This window comes from Arachis ipaensis, chromosome B6 (assembly GCF_059453495.1).
Source record: "Arachis ipaensis isolate K30076 ecotype BB chromosome B6, ASM5945349v1, whole genome shotgun sequence".
Lineage (NCBI taxonomy): Eukaryota > Viridiplantae > Streptophyta > Magnoliopsida > Fabales > Fabaceae > Arachis > Arachis ipaensis.
The window spans coordinates 56,632,028-56,644,527 of NC_142441.1; the positions used below are offsets into that span (position 1 = coordinate 56,632,028).

Genomic DNA, 12,500 nt, shown 5'->3' on the forward strand with positions numbered 1-12,500 from the left:
AGGCTTGCTATTGCCAAACCTGTTTCTTCCACCATTATTAAAGCCTTGTTGAGGCTTTTGTTGATCCTTCCATTAGAAATTTGGATGATTTCTCCATGAGGGATTATAGTTGTTTCCATAGGATTCTCCCATGTAATTCACCTCTGCTATTGCAGGGTTCTCAAGATCATAAACTTCTTCTTCAGACGTTGCCTCTTGAGTACTGTTGGATGCAGCTTGCATTCCATTCAGACTCTGAGAAATCATATTGACTTGCTGAGTCAATATTTTGTTCTGAGCCAATATGGCATTCAGAGCATCAATTTCAAGAACTCCCTTCCTCTGAGGCATCCCATTACTCATTGGATTTCTTTCAGAAGTGTACATAAACTGGTTATTTACAACCATGTCAATGAGTTCCTGAGCTTCTGTAGGCGTTTCCTTTAGGTGAATGGATCCACCTGTAGAATGGTCCAATGACATCTTTGATAACTCAAACAGACCATCATAGAATATATCCAGGATGATCCATTCTGAAAGCATGTCAGAAGGACACTTTTTGGTCAGTTGCTTATATCTCTCCCAAGCTTCATAGAGGGATTTACCATCCTTCTGTCTAAAGGTTTGAACATCCACTCTAAGCTTACTAAGCTTTTGAGGAGGAAAGAACTTGGCTAAGAAAGCCGTGACCAGCTTATCCCAAGAGTTCAGGCTATCCTTAGGTTGAGAGTCTAACCATATTCTAGCTCTGTCTCTTATAGCAAACGGGAAAAGCATAAGCCTGTAGACCTCGGGATTAACCCCATTGGTCTTAACAGTATCACAGATTTGCAAGAACTCAGTTAAGAACTGAAAAGGATCTTCTGATGGAAGTCCATGAAACTTGCAATTCTGTTGCGTCAGAGAAACTAGTTGAGGCTTTAGCTTAAAATTGTTTGCTCCAATGGCAGGGATTGAGATGCTTCTTCCATGTAAGTTGGAATTTGGTGCAGTAAAGTCACCAAGCATCTTCCTTGCATTGTTATTATTTTCGGCCATGTCTCCTTCTTTTTCGAAAATTTCTGTCAGATTTTCTCCAGAGAGTTGTGCTTTAGCTTCCCTTAGCTTCCTCTTCAGAGTCCTTTCAGGTTCAGGATCAGCTTCAACAAGAATGTTCTTATCCTTGTTCCTACTCATATGAAAAAGAAGAAAATAGAAAAGAAGAGAAATCCTCTATGTCACAGTATAGAGATTCCTTTATGTGAGTAGAAGAAGAAAAGAATAGAAGAAGAGAAATTCGAACACCAAGAGGAAGAGAGGGTTCGAATTTTTAGATGAAGAGAAGTGTTAATAGATAAATAAAATAATTAGAAAGAGATGAGGGGGAGAGAATTTCAAAAATTAAATAAATTAAAATAAAAATATTTTTTGTTTTTAAGTTAAAATTAAAATTAAAATTCGAAAATTAAGAAAGAAAAATTAAATCAAATTAAAATTTAAAACAAATAGTTAATTAAAAAGAAATTTTGAAAAAGAGGAAGGTGATTTTCGAAAATTAGAGAGAGAATTAATTAGGTAGTTTTGAAAAAGATAAGAATCAAACAAAAAGATAAGATTCGTTTGAAAAAGATTTGAAAATCAATTTTAAAAAGATGAGAGGTTAGAAAAGATTTTGAAATTGATTTTGAAAAAGATGTGATTGACATTTAATTTGAAAAAAGATTTGAAAAAGAAATTTTAAAAAGATTTGATTTTGAAAATTAAAGTTGATTAGTTGACTAACAAGAAACAAAAAGATATGATTTTAAATTTTAAAGATTGAACCTTTCTTAATAGGCAAGTAACAACTTGAAATTTTTGAATCAATCACATTAATTGTTAGTAAAGATTTTGAAATTATGAAACAAAATAAGAAAAAGATTTTTGAAAATCAAATTGAAATTTTCGAAAATATGAAAGAAAAAATGAAAAAGATTTGATTTTTGAAAAAAATTTGAAAAAGATAGGATTTTTAAATTGAAAATTTGATTTGACTCATAAGAAACAACTAAATTTAAAAACTTTTTGACTAAATCAAACCAAATTTTTGAAAATTTATGGGAGAATGAAGGAAAGATATTTTTTTTTATTTTTGAATTTTTAATGAAGAAAGAGAAAAACACAAAAAGGACACAAGATATAAAAATTATGAATCAAAACACACAATGCATGCAAGAACACTTTGAATGTCAAGATGAACACCAAGAACTTTATTTTTGAAAACGTTTAAGAAAAAAGAAACATGCAAGACACCAAACTTAGAAATTGACAATGTTTAGTCACTAACAAATTGAAAATGCATATGAAAAACAAGAAAAGATACAAAACATGAAAACTAAAGATCAAACAAAGACAATCATCAAGAACAACTTGAAGATCATGAAGAACATCATGCATGAGTTTTCGAAAAATGCAAGAAAGAGATAAACATGCAATTGACACCAAACTTAAAAACTGACATAAGACTTAAACAAGAAACATCAAATTTTTGGTTTTTATGATTTTATAAAAATTTTTTGTATATTTTTCAAAAATTATTTTGAAAAGGAAAATAAGGATTTCAAAATTTTTAATAGGAATTCCAGGAATCCTTGCAGTGTTAGTCTAAAGCTCCAGTCCAGGAATTAGACATGGCTTACTAGACAGCCAAGCTTTCAGTGGAAGCTCTGGTCTAAAACACTAGACGTGGCCAATGGCCAGCCAAGCTTTAGCAGACATTGCCTACCTCCCATGTATACAACAGCTATGTGTGTAACTGCCAAATGGGTAAAGATAAACGAGCTCTTGTGATGATAAGTTGAAACCTCGGTCCAAAAGATTAGACATGGCTTAACAGCCAGCCAGGATTCAACAAATCATCATGAAACACTAGAATTCATTGTTAAAAATTCTGAAGCCATAGAATAAATAATTTTTTTTCGAAAACAGAGGAAAATTTTTGAAAGATTTTTGAAAAATTTTTGAAAATAAAATAAAAAGAAGATTACCTAATCTGAGCAACAAGATGAACCGTCAGTTGTCCAAACTTGAACAATCCCCGGTAACGGTGCCAAAAACTTGGTGCACGAAATTGTGATCATCAACAATGGCACCAAAGACTTGGTGCTCTCAAACGTGAATCACACTTTGTCGCAACTTCGCACAACTAACCAGCAAGTGTACTGGGTCGTCCAAGTAATAAACCTTACGTGAGTAAGGGTCGATCCCACGGAGATTGTCAGCTTGAAGCAAGCTATGGACACCTTGTAAATCTCAGTCAGGCGGATTCAAATGGTTATGGTGAATTGATAATACAAATATAAATAAAATATAAACTAGGATAGAGATACTTATGTAATTCATTGGTGAGAATTTCAGATAAGCGTATAGAGATGCTTTCGTTCCTCTTGAACCTCTACTTTCCTGCTGTCTTCATCCAATCATTCCTACTCCCTTCCATGGCAAGCTTTGTGTAGGGCATCACCATTGTCAATGGCTACATCCCGTCCTCTCAGTGAAAATGGTCCAAAATGCGCTGTCACCGCACGGCTTTTCATCTGTCGGTTCTCGATCATACTGGAATAGGATTGAGTCATCCTTTTGTGTCTGTCACTACGCCCAGCACTCGCGAGTTTGAAGCTCGTCACAGCCATCCCTTTCCAGATCCTACTCGGAATACCACAGATAAGGTTTAGACTTTCCGGATCTCAAGAATGGCCGCCAATAATTCTAGCCTATACCACGAAGACTCTGATCTCATGGAATGGAAGGCTCGGTTGTCAGGCGAGGCAACCATGCATCATGAACCAGAAGGCTAAGAGATATGCACTTAAGCGATTGCAAGTAGAACAGAGGTGGTTGTCAGGCACGCCTTCATGGGTGAGAATGATGATGAGTGTCACGGATCATCACCTTCCTCAGGTTGAAGAACAAGTGTATATCTTAGAAAAGAAATAGGCTTGAGTTGAATAGAAAAACAATAGTACTTTGTATTAATTCATGAGGAACAACAGAGCTCTACACCTTAATCTATGGTGTGTAGAAACTCTACCGTTGAAAATACATAAGTGATAATGGTCCAGGCATGGCCGGATGGTCAGCCCCCATAAAGGTCTAAGATAGCATAAAACTGATTAAAGATAGATCCGAAGATGTAAATACAATAGTAAAAAGTCCTATTTATACTAAACTAGTTACTAGTGTTTACAGAAATGAGTAACTGATGCAGAAATCCACTTCCGGGCCCACTTGGTGTGTGCTTGGGCTGAGCATTGAGCTTTACACGTTTAGAGGCTTCTCTTGGAGTTGAACGCCAGTTTGTAACCTGTTTCTGGCGTTTAACTCCACTTTGCAACTTGTTTCTGGCAGTTAACTCCAGAATAGGGCAGAAAGCTGCCGTTGAACGCCTGTTTGCATTATCTAAACTCGGGCAAAGTATGGACTATTATATATTTCTGGAAAGCCCTGGATGTCTACTTTCCAACGCAATTGAGAGCGTCCCATTTGGAGTTCTGTAGCTCCAGAAAATCCACTTTGAGTGCAAGGAGGTCAGAATCCAATAGCATGTGCAGTCCTTCTTCAGCCTCTGAATCTGATTTCTGCTCAAGTCCCTCAATTTCAGCCAGAAAATATCTGAAATCACAGAAAAACACACAAACTCATAGTAAAGTCTAGAAATGTGATTTTTATTTAAAAATTAATAAAAATATACTAAAAACTAACTAAATCATACTAAAAACTATGTAAAAACAATGCAAAAAAGTGTATAAATTATCCGCTCATCAGCAGTGCATATAACTTGCTAGATGAATGCTTGTGAAAGCCAGGAACAAGGAGTTGAGCATCGAACCCTCACCGGAAGTGTGTCCACTCTATTCGCTCAAGTGTATAGGGTTCGTCACTCAATCCTCTCCTAATCATGCTTTCCAAGATTTGTCTTTCATCTAACAATCAACAATTACTTAATGCTTGCATACAAGTATCATGAGGTCTTATTCATGGGTTGTAATGGGGCTAGGGTGAAGGTAAGGATGTATATGGTCAAGTGAGCTTAAAATTCGAATCCTTGATTAACCTAAGTTCTCACTAAACACATAGAACAACCTATATAACTCTAATACAATACCTAGCTACCCATGGGTTTCACTTTTTCGCATACTCATGCATTCTTTTCAATTTACATCCCATACGCATTGTTATTATTACTTTGTCTTGGGGCATTTTTGTCCCATTTCATTGCTTTCTCTTTTATCCATATTTTTGTTTCTTCTATTTTTTCTATTTCTTTTTCTTACATTCTCATATATACACATAAAATTTTTCTTTTTGGTCCCCTTTTTCTTGGGGTTTCATGTACAAAAGTTTCAATGCGTATGGTTCAATCATTCAATACATGATTATGTTCCCAAATCCCAGAATTCTCAATTACAACTACAAATACACACCTTTACATCTACCCAAGTTCCCAAGTATACCCTCCCATTTGAATGATACACACCCTCACTTACCTAAGCTAATCAAGGATCCAAATCTAAGGACATTCATTGTTTTTCACTTAGGGTTATTGATGTGCTCTATTTAAGAACAAAAAGGGTTTATCATGGGCTCAAAATTAGTTAGCAATGGTAGATAAAAGGGTTAAGGCCATTTGGGCAAAGTGACTATTGAAATGATGGCCTCAATCATGTAAATACATTCATACACAAAGTAATGGACATATAGAATCAGACAAAGCAAGGATTATAGTCATAAAGAGAGAATAATGCACACAAGAATGGAAAATAGTGGTTAGAAGATATAACTACACAATAGGCTCAAAAATCACATGCTTGTGTTCTTAGCTCAATCACTATGTTCCAAAATACATTCTTGAAGCAAGTTTGCCGCAAAATTTTTTTCAAAATTGGTAGGGTATCCCAAAATTACAGTTTCTTGGGGAAGAAGTCATTATTTTGACCAAGTAACTCTATAGGAACTAACTATCATGCAAGGGGTATGTACAAGCAAGACTAACTACACATGCAATGTACTAACTACTAAGCAAAAGATAAATCCATGGGTGTTGAAAGGAAGAGATTGTTACACATGGAGATCGGTCGAACGACCTCCCCACACTTAGAATTTAGCACGGTCCTCCGTGCTACCAACAATGCGCAAAGGGCGGTCAGGACCGGAACCTTCACTATCCCCTTCATCAGAGCCCCCATCACTTGGGTTTGAGGTGGACGTGAATATCTCGGGTTCCTTCATGCTAGGGGTAACACAACGCAAGAGCTTCTTGATGTAAGTGTATCAGTGTTGGTTACGCCACTCATATCTATCAATCTTCTGGTGTAGATCTTCTATTCTTTGATGGGTGGATCTTTGCTGTGGTGGTGACGATGAGGTGGGAGGAATAGTAGGCTGAGGGGCTATGTCAAGGCTTGGGTTGTTCATAGGAAGCTGTAAGTATTTTCTGCTTGGGACCACATCACCCTTAGCCGGAGTGATAGCCTTCATGTCGATGGCCTCCCAAGGAATACCCGCAGCAGCAACTAAATCAGATACCAATGCTGGAAATGGCAAATTACCCCGAGCGTGGATTTGACCCATCGCTTGCTTGATAAGAAGCGGAATGTTCACCGGTCTCTCCGTGAGAACACACCAAACAAGCAAGACGAGATCCGCCGTGAAGGACGACTTGTGGGTGCTAGGTAGCACATAGTGGGATAGGATCTGGGCCCAAGCTCTAGCTTCTAGAGTGAGGGAACGTGCGTCAATGCACTTGGGCCGCATCCGGAGTCGACCTTGGGTCCAAAATGTCTCTGGTTTAGCAATGACTCGGAGAATCGAGTCCCAATCAAACCCAAACTCTTCTCACTGACGTAAGACCTCTTGGTAGCCATCCATTTCACTTGGTACCGGTAGGACATTAAGCACTTGCTGAATAGCCTCTTCTGAAATTGGGACTTACTTCCGGCGTACGTATACCGATTGAAGAGAGGGAAGATGGTAGTTAGTGTAGAATTCTACCAACCATGAGAGGTTGACCTCCTGTGGTTTTCTCAGAAGAAACTCCCATCCTCGCCGTTCAATGCGGGGTGGAATACAATGAGCAACCTTGTCCGGCGGGGCGAGTAGATGCTCGGTGATGATGAGATTTTGTCGTGTCGGTTTAGAATTTCTCTTATAGAAATAAGAACTTCGTTGTAAGCATAGCTCCAAACCAACAAACAATTCTCACATAAAAAATTTTGGTTGTCACTAGTACAAACCCCAAATAAGAATTAACCAAAGTATTTGAACTCCGGGTCGTCTCACAAGAAATTGCAATGAAATGAATGATTATTGGCTATGAAGGAACAAAGGGGTTTGATTTTTATATTTTTACAAGAAATTAAATGACAAGAAAGTAAAATAACAAGAACTAATAAAATAAGGGAAAAATTACTCTTGGCTAGACATAGGCAATTGAGATCACCATCCTTGTCTACAAACCAAATATTGATAATTATGAAGAACCAAGCTCATTAAGTTTACTTCTATACTTGAAGTATATCAAATGGCTTAATCAACATCAAACCATGAGTCCCAACCTATCTATTAATTAGATTAGTAGTGGGTTAGTGTCAATGGGTATCAAATTGACCACCAAGGGTTCTCAAATCACCAATTCAATGAGACCCAATGACTCAAGGTCACTCAATTCCCTTAGCCTACGCCAAAAGTCAAGAAAACTACTCAAAAACTAAAGGAAACATTCTATCAAACACCTAGTGTGCAATAAAAGTAAACATCACAAAATGCTAAAATTAATGAAACCCATAACTATCATAAGCAAGAAATCAATAATAGCAAGCAAGATCAACAAAAAAGAAACATAGAAACATGAAATTGCATTAAAAGGAAATTAGATCCAACAATATTCATCAACATAAAAGAGAGTAAAATAAGAAATTAACAAGAGAAACTAAGAAGATTAAGACAATAGAACACTAAAACATAAAGAGAATTGAAATCAAAACAAGATTTGAAAGATGAATCTGAGATTGATTAACTTAAACTATCCTAAATTCTAGAGAGAAGGGAGAGCTTATCTCTCTAGAATTCTAACCTACAACATGATGCAAAAACTAAACTATGACTACTTAGTTTATTCCCCCCTTAATCCTTGGGTTCAATAGCATAAAAAATGAGTTGGATTGGGCCCAAAATGAGCTACAAATTGCCCCCAATAAGTTTCCCAAAATGGACCCACGCTGATCCTTCAGCGCGTGCGCGTCATGTGCGCATACGCACCCCTATACGTCAGGAAACTATGAAAAATTTTGTATCATTTTGAAGTCCCGGATGTTAGCTTTCCAATGCAACTGAAACCACCTCATTTGGACCTCTGTAGCTCAAGTTATGGTTGATTGGGTGCAAAGAGGTCAGACTTGACAGCTTTGCGGTTCCTTCGTTTCTTCATGAGTTCTCCCACTTTGCATGCTTTTCTCCCCACTTCTTCCATCCAATACTTGCCTTATGAACCTGGAATCACTCAACAAACATATCAAGGCATTCAAATGGAATTAAAGTGAATTGAATTTAGCTATTTTAAGTTCTAAAAAGCATGTTTTCACACTTAAGCACAAATCTAGGGAGAATTGCAAAACCATGCTATTTCATTGAATAAATGTGAGAAAAGTTGATAAAATCCCCCAAATTAAGTACAAGATAATCCACAAAATCGGGGGTTTATCAAATCTTCCCACACTTAAACTAAGCATGTCCTCATGCTACGAATAAAGAAGGACAAGAAAAGGGGTATGAACATTTATTCAATGCAAATAAACTATATGCTCCTATCTACATGCATGCAACTAAATGCAAGATGATTCTACCTACTTGGTCAAAAGCAAATCAATCTCCAAGAGCATGTATGGACAAGTAGGGCTAAGTAGTATGATGATTCATGAATCCTACCAATTTGAATATCAAAATAAAGCATAAATAGACTTACAAGAAGAAAGCTCATGAAAGCCGGGAACAAAGAATTGAGCATCGAACCCTTACCGGATGTGTATCCACTCTAGTCGCTCAAGTGTATAGGGTCGATCCACTCAATTCTCTTCTAATCATGCTTTCCATGATTTGTTTTTCATCTAATAATCAACAATTATTCAATGCATGCATACATTCATCATGAGGACTTATTCATAGGTTGTAACGGGGCCAGGGTAAAGGTAGGGATGTATATGGTCAAGTGAGCTTGAAATTTGAATCTTTGATTAACCTAAGATCTCACCAAACACATATAACAACCTATATAATTCTAATACAATACCTAGCTACCCATGATTCTCACTTTTTCACATACTCATGCATTCTCTTTAATTCACATTCCATATGCATTGATTTTTATTGAACTTTACTTTGGGCATTTTTGTCCCCTTTTTATTTCTTTTTTCTTTTTTTTCTTTTTCTATATATTTTTTTCGTATATATATATATATATATATATATGTTCTTTTTCTTTTTCTTTATCATTTTTTTAAAATTATATACAAACATATCAATGAATATGGTTTTACATATAGTACATGAATATGTACCCAATTTCCAATATTTTTAACAAAAATAAAAATTACACTTTTACCTCATCCAATGTCCCAAGTTTCCCATACCCAAATGATACACACCCTCACTAGCCTAAGCTAATCAAAGATCCAAATTAAGGGACATTTATTGTTTTTCACTTAGGGGTAGTGATGTGCTAAAGTTAAGAACAAAAGGGATTAAATAGGCTCAAAATTGGCTAGCAATGGTTGATGAAAGGTAGGCTACTTGGGTAAGTGAGCTAGATGAAATGATGGCCTCAATCATTTAAATGCATGTATTCATGGAACAATGGACATAAAGAATCAAACAAATCAAAGATTACAATCATAGAAAGAGAATAATGCACACAGGAATGGAAATAAGTGGTTATATGATGTAACCACGCAATTAGGCTCAAAACTCACATGCTTGTGTTCTTAGCTCAAAAACCATGTTCCAAAATAAATTCTTCAAGCGAGTTCACACAAAAAATTTTTTCGAATTGGTAGGGTGCCCTAAAACAATTTCTTGGAAAATAAATCATCATCTTAACCAAGTAGTCCTAAAATAAGTAGGAGTGGTAAAATATGTACAAATTTTAACTATCATGCAACCTATCATGCAATGCAACAACTAACTAACAAAGATAAAAATTGAAAAATTGGTGTTGAAAGGAAATTGTTATCCATGGAGATCGGTCGGACGACCTCCCCACACTTAGAAATTTGCACCGTCTTCGGTGCATGCAAAAAAAGAGCAAGGTGGATGGGTTGCTACAATTGATGAGCTCCTTCAAAAGGTTGTGCGAGTGAACTTGTTTGTTGCCCCATTTAGAAGATTTTCCCGCCCTTTCCTTCTTGGTGGCCAACCTAAAAGGAAAGAAAAAGAAAGAGAATTAAGCCTACAACAAAGATAGCAAAGCAAGTAGAACATAGGCGGGGGCTAATGCCAAATAAGAGTAAGATTCTCACTACATGTTAGCTACGCATGTAAGTGAGAGAGCAATATAGGCAAAGGGCATATCAATTAATACTTGATGCAAGAGTAATGTCAAAGCATGAAGAGAACTCAAAAGCATCAAGTTCGACTAGAAAGAGTGGGTAATGAAAGACATGCAAGTTCATATCAATGCGCAAAGAATATTAGAGTCATACAAGATTAAGCATTGATTTTAAAATTTCATCACCCAACAATATCAAACAAGTCAAGAAGCACCAAGATTAACCAAGAAATTCTCAACAATTGAGTAAGAAAATTCAACACCATTATTCAAATAAGTAGCTCAAAAAAAAAAAAAAGAAGGTAAAAACAAGCTATAAAAACAAAATGAAAATGCAAAGAATAAAAGTATGCGAATGCAATGGACAAAAGAAAATGGAAGATGAGAAAAAAACTCTTTTATTTTTATTTTTTTTTGCGACGCAGACGCGTTATGCACGCCCACGCGCCGATGCGCAGATTGGCAGAAGGACGCGTACGCGTCATGCATGCTTACACGCGGATCACCTGGCACAAAGTAGGCATAAAGTGGGCACAACTCTCGGGTTTTAGTACTAGGAGATGTGAAACCACGCCGACGCGCGCGCACACAGCGCGCTTGCATGCCAATGCCCCCTTTTTTTTTAAATGCTTAGAACAAAAACAGGGTACTTTCCTAATCTACAAGAATTCTAAAACAATCAAAAATCAAATTTAACAACAAATCTTTTTGGTTTTTGAAAAATTTTTAAATACACTAAAAACAAAACTTATACTAGAAGCAAAATGCAATCTAACAACAACTATTCTAATCAAAGCATGAATGCAACAAACAACCTATCAATAAAAGCAAAATGCATAAGAGTGTAGAAAATAAGAAGAACTACCTATAATGGCAACTCAATTCATTCATTGATTATATATACAAGAGAATGGAAAGAGTTTACCATGGTGGGGTGTCTCCCACCTAGCACTTTTAGTTTAAGTCCTTAAGTTGGACATTTGAAAAGCTCCTTGTTATGGTGGCTTATGCTTGTACTCATCTTGAAACTTCCACCAATGCTTGGACTTCAAGTAAGCTCCAAAATTCAAAATCAATGGCACCAAGCTTTGATGAAGTTCCACACAAGCTAAGGGCTTCCAAAATCGGTCTTCATATATTCCCGGATCCCAAATCTTGTTTCTACACCCATCTTCAAGTTGATCATCACAATTCCAATTGGGTGAGAAGTGATCCGAATTCTCAAGTAAACACCAAAGCATCTCCCTAGACCCCTTTAGTTGAGAACTATACCAACCATTGCACTTAGACTTTAAGCTTCCAACCATAAGGAACCTTGATTGGCATTTCCACCCACTACTCAATTTCCTTTTGTTCTTAACCCCACAAAGAGCTCTAAGTTGCCCATCATTTTCAATCAAACCATATTCAAGTGGGAAAGTAAAGATTAGAGATAAGAATTTTCCCCGGCAATGGCGCCATTTTGATGATGAGATTTTGTCGTGTCGGTTTAGAATTTCTCTTATAGAAATAAGAACTTTGTTGTAAGCATAGCTCCAAACCAACAAACAATTCTCACATAAAAAATTTTGGTTGTCACTAGTACAAATCCCAAATAAGAATTAACCAAAGTATTTGAACTTCGGGTCATCTCACAAGGAATTGCAATGAAATGAATGATTATTGGCTATTAAGGAACAAAGGGGTTTGATTTTTATATTTTTGCAAGAAATTAAATGAAAAGAAAGTAAAATAACAAGAACTAATAAAATAAGGGAAAAGTAATCTTGGCTAGACATATGCAATTGAGATCACCATCCTTGTCTACAAACCAAATATTGATAATTATGAGGAACCAAGCTCATTAAGTTTACTTCTATTCTTGAAGTATATCAAATGGCTTAATCAACATCAACCCATAAATCCCAACCTATCTACTAATTAGATTAGTAGTAGGTTAGTGTCAATGGGTATCAAATTGACCACC

The 12,500-nt window shown here is 36.2% G+C and overlaps 1 non-coding gene across 1 annotated transcript; it reads left to right on the forward strand.

Annotated features, from left to right (window-relative positions):
• Positions 1–516: 516 nt before the first annotated feature.
• On the forward strand, positions 517–624 carry LOC148555684 (small nucleolar RNA R71). The gene has a single exon (XR_015887546.1). It is a non-coding gene; the product is annotated as a small nucleolar RNA R71 (small nucleolar RNA).
• Positions 625–12,500: the final 11,876 nt, after the last annotated feature.